At 41.4% G+C, this 7,335-nt stretch overlaps 1 pseudogene; it reads left to right on the top strand.

Moving 5' to 3' along the window:
- The first annotated feature begins 801 nt into the window (after positions 1-801).
- On the top strand, positions 802-4,725 carry LOC117483415 (annotated as a pseudogene).
- Positions 4,726-7,335: the final 2,610 nt, after the last annotated feature.

Below are 7,335 nucleotides of genomic sequence, written 5' to 3'. Positions count from 1 at the left end.
TTTTACATTTGATTGCCTCAAGGCCTTATGATATCCTCCACAGTAGGCTTATGAACTAGAGCTATTTATAGGTATGGGTTTGAGGGAAATAAAATAATGTTTAATCATATAAACTACTGACAACATTTCTCTCTGTTGGAATTCAACAGAAACTGATGGAATGGCTGCCATGCATGTAGAGATAGAGATTTAAGAAACATTTGGAGTGGTCTCTTGATTTTTTCTAGAGCTGTATTAAAATACTGATCACCCACTTTCATTGAATTTTGAGTGGTTGGTCCCACTTTGTAACACCTATGGTGCTCTGGTCAAAAAATGAATGGAAATGAATAGGTAACCCTAGATTATGTTCATCCAACAGAGTACACACCCAAATCGACAATCGTGTTTATTTTGCAATACATGTTCAGTGTCTATTCTTTGTATATTCACTGCAGTTATTCATGTTAACCAGTAGCCTGAGACATTTGACTGTTTACAGCTTAAAATGGTGTTAAATACAATTTGATGATGATAAATGGTGTTCATGTTAATGTAAGAGCAGTTAAAACAGACCGGTCAAATTTGACTGTGAACTCCAAAGGTAAGGGGGGTGGAACAAACACGAAAGTAGGGTTGGAATTAGTTACAGATTTGTTCCTTTTTTTTCTAAATACTTACCTACTTAAATATTATTTTGTGTTTGTGTATTCACCATATACACCAAGCATATTTATAGTTTGTTCAACAGTGAGGATTTGTTTGAACATGGCTGTATATTAAAACACATTTCGTTCTATTTCTTTTCTACATAGTGACACCATGTGCAAAGTCACTCTAACTGCAGGTAAGGCATTGTCAAGTAACTTTTTACTCAAAAGAGGCAGTGAATTTAAGTTGGTTTGCTGTGTTTACAGCAAATCATCTTATTCAGAAAAGGCACTGGCAACTCTTTTCAGAAACATTGTCATCATTACTTTGGATTATTCTCACAAAACCCACAAGTTGATCCAGAACACATATTGATGTAATTCCATTTTCCTTAACTGAATTTGGCTGTTGAATGATAAGAGTGTAACCTTGACAAAGAAAATGTTAAGCACAAGATTAGAAGAGTGGGAATTTTTTTAAATATGTGTTTTTATTTGGATCAACTCCAATACTTACTTTTCTATCCTTTTGAAGGTCTCTTTTTGATCATCACCAGCTTGGGTAAGTTTTTAATATGCATTTTGTATAATCAATCCTAGAAGTAATGGTAGCAATGAAGATAAATAATGTACCTCAACTAACAACTCTTGGTCAAGTAAACTGACATTCTTGATGTTCTTCTGTCTCTCAGCCTCTTCCTCCAGGCTGGTGTGTTACTATAACAGCGAGGCTGAAAATAGAGCGGACTACGGGAAGTTCACAATTTCAGATATTGATCCGAACAAGTGTACCCATCTGATCTATGCTTTTGCCGACATCGACAACCAAAATGAACTGGTCCCAAGCAGTGCGACTGACATACAACGCTATCAGTCCTTTAATGGACTCAAAACCAGGTCCGTTTTTTAGCATTTAAATATTGTGTTAATTATGTTGAATTTTGTGTTTGTAATCAATTATTACTGGATTTTTATTTTCACACAGAAATCCAGCGCTCAAAACCCTGTTGGCAGTTGGTGGCTTGACCTTTGACACACAAAAGTAAGTTACTTTCTTGGTTTTTCTGTGACAATGCAAATAAAATTATTAGCAGCTCTTGAATTTCCCCATTCATGATGTATTGGTGTGCTTATATTTATTTTAGCAATTACATAATAATCCAAATAAACACTTGAAATGAGTTCAACAGCTATATTTATGATTTCTTTATTTGACATTAGCTTTAAAAAAACACTGTGGTTCAACTGTTTACCAGATTTACTGCAATGGTGGCCACAACACAAAACAGAGAAACGTTCATCCAGTCTGCTATTAAACTACTGAGAGAAAGTGGGTTTGATGGCCTAAACCTTGACTGGAGGAACCCTGGAGAAGCTGGAAGCCCCATCACAGGACAAGCAGAGTTTCACAATGCTTTGCAAGGTCAGATCTTGAGTTTCTCTCACTACATAGGTATATGAAAATATCAGTTGTTATCTAAACCGAGACTGAAACCATTCTTCTTGTATAGGAGCTCAAGGAAGCATTTGTATCTGAGGGGAAAGCAGCCAAACCGTGACAGCTTAATCGTCGCTGCTAGTGTCTCTGCTGAGAAAGCAACCATCGATGCCAGTTATCAAGTCCCACAGATTGCCATGTAAAAAATAAATATATGTATCTCTTACATTATACCCAAGATGACCTATTTTCTTGTTTTTCTGAATGTGATCTCTTCTTCTCTTTATCAGGCACCGGATTTCATTAATGTGTTGACATTTGATTTTCACGGCCCCTGGGAAAGTGTCACAGGACATCACAGCCCCTTATACAACGGATCCCACGACACAGGAAACAAAACTTACTCTAACACTGTAAGTACAGGGATTCATACGTACGCTGCAAAAAAAAAGTTATTTTAAGAGACGCTTTCTCATTGTATTTTGTTATTTTAATCCACATTTTAGGACTATGCTATGCGGTATTGGCGAGACCAGGGAGCACCAGCACAAAAGCTAAACTTGGGGTTAGCGGCATACGGGAGAGCTTTTGATCTCTCCACTGCCTCCAGTGATGTTGGAGCACCAGCGAATGGTCCTGGTGAAGAAGGATGTTACACTGGGGAAGAGGGATTCTGGGCTGCTTATGAGGTAAATTGCAACCTGTGAATGAAATACATTTAAATCAATCACTTTATTATAGCCTAACATATTCGACAGTATTTGGTGTGACACATTTCTGATTAAAAAAATACATTGTGACATTTGATCCTTCTGTACAGACTTGCCTTTATCTTGATGGAGTTACAACCGAGCTGATACCTGATCAGAAAGTTCCATATGCCACCACAGAAAATCAGTGGGTTGGATTTGACAATGAAGACAGCCTCGATATTAAGGTAGGCAAAATACTGCAGTTAATCCTTTGAAAACGACTGCTTGTGCTCAAATCTGGGTAAAGGTGTTATACTCTTTTCAACAATATGTTCGAAATATTCTGTTATATTCAAAACTTTTTTAGTCTGATGCTTCGATTAATTTTAAACAGACCGTTCAACAAAAGGATACCCACAAATGTAGTTTCATTTAAATATTGGATTGTTCTCTCTTAGTAAGAAACCATTTTCAATAAATGGTGGTCTTACCTTTACTTGAAGATGAGGGTCCATGCGCCTATCCTTCTGGACAAAAATCTCTTACTTTTTTATAAAAGTCCTCCTTATCTTCTTGTAGTTTCAAAAGTTTAGCTTGTTGTTTGCGTCTACCGTCTGTAGAATAACAGTAGCAACTAAAACCTGTGGGCTCACGTACGCCCCCTTCAGTGCGGCAGAGTACTGTCTGCCTCACCTTGTGTCTTTTTACTGTGCTTTTATGTCACATCAGCAAGACTAAATATGTCACACAGTGACACACATACATACATTACACACATTAGCTAGGCTATGGAAAGTCAGTACGCATAGTAAAGTCTCTGTAAACATTATATTGGCGACATACAGAGTGATAGCAACAGGCACGCGCCAAATGCACACGCTCAACCTAGTTTGCGAGGGATTGCGCAATCCGAGGTGAGGCTCAGCTCGTCGCTGCCTCAGCTCGCATCTCTCACCGTATACTGTAGCAACAGCAAATACGCCATTTCAGCGATTTTTACTATAAAATTGATCGAAATTATTGGAATCATACAGAAAATATATTTATAGCACAGACCAGTGGAGAAATATTAATATTTATTTCATTTTATTGTTATTTGTATTTTTACTTTTCATGAAGACAGGTGAGGCACTGCCTCACCTGCCTCCCCTGACCGCACGTCCCTGCTTTAAATAGACATTTTGTCTGCATGGCATCAACCCTTAAAGTGTTTTTTCTTCATCCTCCCAGGTCAGTTACCTAAAGATGAACAACTTTGGAGGAGCATTTCTTTGGTCTCTCGACCTGGATGATATGAATGGAGAGTTCTGCAGAATGGGCAGCAATCCCCTCATCAGCCATCTGTATAATCTCCTGGTTCCCAGGTAATTAGAACACAAAAAATGTCTTTACATCCTTTAAGAAGGGAAGGTTTAACGTTTTTTTTTAATTAAATGCCATTAACTGTATTGTCATAATAACTTATTTACATTAATATAATTCAATATGAAGAAAGCAAATGAGCTCCCTTTTAATCTTAAAAGTCATGCTATGTAATATCAAAATATGATGGGATGTTAACGTAGGGTAAAAACAATAACACAATAAATGATAAAACAAAATATTTTTGGGTCCTTTCTTCTAAAACTCCAGCAACAACCGATAACACAACTACTCTCAACCCCCCTCCTACTACTATGACGATGCCGACAACAACTCCACCTGCCACCAAAACAGTGCCTATGACAAAGACCACCCCACATACACCCACAACAATGCCGAAGACCTCAACAACTCTCCCTACTATGAACAAAACAATGCAGACAACCACAAGAAATGTCCCTACAATCATAAGAAATGTCCCTACAACCACAACTCTCCCTACCACAACCACAACAATGCCAACGACACCAACAACTGTCGATACAACTACAACAATGAGCACATCAACAAAACTAAACCTTGCTGTATCAACAATGCCACCTAACACAACTACAGCACTGCCTACAACCATAACTCGTCCTACCACAACCACAACAATGCCTACGACCAAAGCAACTTCCCCTACTAAAACCACAGCAATTCCTACGACCGCAACTCTACCTACCACAACCACAGAATCGCATACGACCACAATGCCTACGACCACAATTCTACCTACCACAACCACAACAATGCCTACGACCACAACTCCATCTACCACAACCACAGCATTGCCTACGACCACAATTCTACTTACCACAACCAAAGCATTGCCTACGACCAAAATTCTACCTACCAAAACCACGACAATGCCTACGACCACAACTCCCTCTACCACAACCGCATCAATGCCTACGACCACAACTCTCCCTACCACAACCACATCAATGCCTACGACCACAAATCTACCTACCACAACCATAGGATTGCCAACGACCACAATTTTACCGACCACAACCACAAAAATGCCGACCACCACAACTCTACCTACCACAACCACAGCATTGCCTATGACCACAATTCTACCTACCACAACCACAAAAATGCCTACGACCACAACTTTGCCTACCACAACCACAGCATTGCCTACGACCACTATTCTACCTACCACAACCACAACAATGGCTATGACCACAACTCCCTCTACCACAACCACATCAATGTCTACGACCACAACTCTACCTACCACAACCACAGCATTGTCTACGACCACAACTCTACCTACCACAACCACAACAATGCCTACGACCACAACTCCCTCTACCACAACCATATCAATGCCTACGACAACAACTCTACCTACCACCACCACAGCATTGCCTACGACCACAATTCTACCTACCACAACAATGCCGATACCACAATATACCTACCACAACCAAAACCTGTAGGGAAATTAGAAAGGGCCATTCAAACACTAATAATCCCTCTGCCACATTTTGATGTAAAGCTGGACCACCCGTCACTAACATATTGCGATACCGGAAGTTATGATAAAAAAGTGAATGTGTATCAATTCTACGTACCACACACCACCAACATGCCCCGACCATAACTCCCTCGACCACAGCATTGCCTACGACCACAATCTACCTACCACAACCACAACAATGCCTACGACCATAACTCCCTCTGCCACAACCACAACAATGCCTACGACCACAACTCCCTCTACCACAACCACATCAATGCCTACGACCACAACTCTACCTACCACAACCACAACAATGCCGACCACCACAACTCTACCTACCACAACAACGGAAATGCCTACAACCACAACTCTACCTACCACAACCACAGCATTGCCTACGACCAGAATTCTACCTACCACAACCACAACAATGCCGACCACCACAACTCTACCTACCACAACCACAACAATGCCTACGACCACAACTCCCTCTACCACAACCACATCAATGCCTACGACCACAACTCTCCCTACCACAACCACAACAATGCCGACCACCACAACTCTACCTACCACAACAACGGAAATGCCTACAACCACAACTCTACCTACCACAACCACAGCATTGCCTACGACCACAATTCTACCTACCACAACCACAACAATGCCGACCACCACAACTCTACCTACCACAACCAAAACAATGCCTACGACCACAACTCTACCTACCACAACCACAGCATTGCCTACGACCACAATTCTACCTACCACAACCACAACAATGCCGACCACCACAACTCTACCTACCACAACCAAAACAATGCCTACAACCACAACTCTACCTACCACAACAATGCCGACCACCACAACTCTACCTACCACAACCACAACAATGTCTACGACCACAACTCCCTCTACCACAACCACATCAATGCCTACGACCACAACTCTACCTAACACAACCACAACAATGCCGACCACCACAGCTCTACCTACCACAACCAAAACAATGCCTACCACCACAACTCTACCTACCACAACAACGGAAATGCCTACAACCACATCTCTACCTACCACTACCACAGCATTGCCTACGACCACAATTCTACCTACCACAACCACAACAATGCCTACGACCACAACTCTACCTACCACAACAACGGAAATGCCTACGACCACAACTCTGCCTACCACAACCACAGCATTGCCTACGACCACAATTCTACCTACCACAACCACAACAATGCCTACGACCACAACTCTACTTACCACAACAACGGAAATGCCTACAACCACAATTCTACCTACCACAACCACAGCATTGCCTACGACCACAATTCTACCCACCACAACCACAACAATGCCTACGACCACAACTCCCTCTACCACAACAACGGAAATGCCTACGACCACAACTCTGCCTACCACAACCACAGCATTGCCTACGACCACAATTCTACCTACCACAACCACAACAATGCCTACGACCACAACTCTACTTACCACAACAACGGAAATGCCTACAACCACAATTCTACCTACCACAACCACAGCATTGCCTACGACCACAATTCTACCTACCACAACCACAACAATGCCGACCACCACAACTCTACCTACCACAACAACGGAAATGCCTACAACCACAACTCTACCTACCACAACCACAGAATTGCCTACAACCACAACTCTACCTACCAC

Source organism: Trematomus bernacchii, unplaced genomic scaffold (genome assembly GCF_902827165.1).
Source record: "Trematomus bernacchii unplaced genomic scaffold, fTreBer1.1, whole genome shotgun sequence".
NCBI classification, from domain to species: Eukaryota; Metazoa; Chordata; class Actinopteri; order Perciformes; family Nototheniidae; genus Trematomus; species Trematomus bernacchii.
The sequence above is the reverse complement of the archived record's forward strand: the minus strand, read 5'-3'. Positions and strand labels throughout refer to the sequence as shown.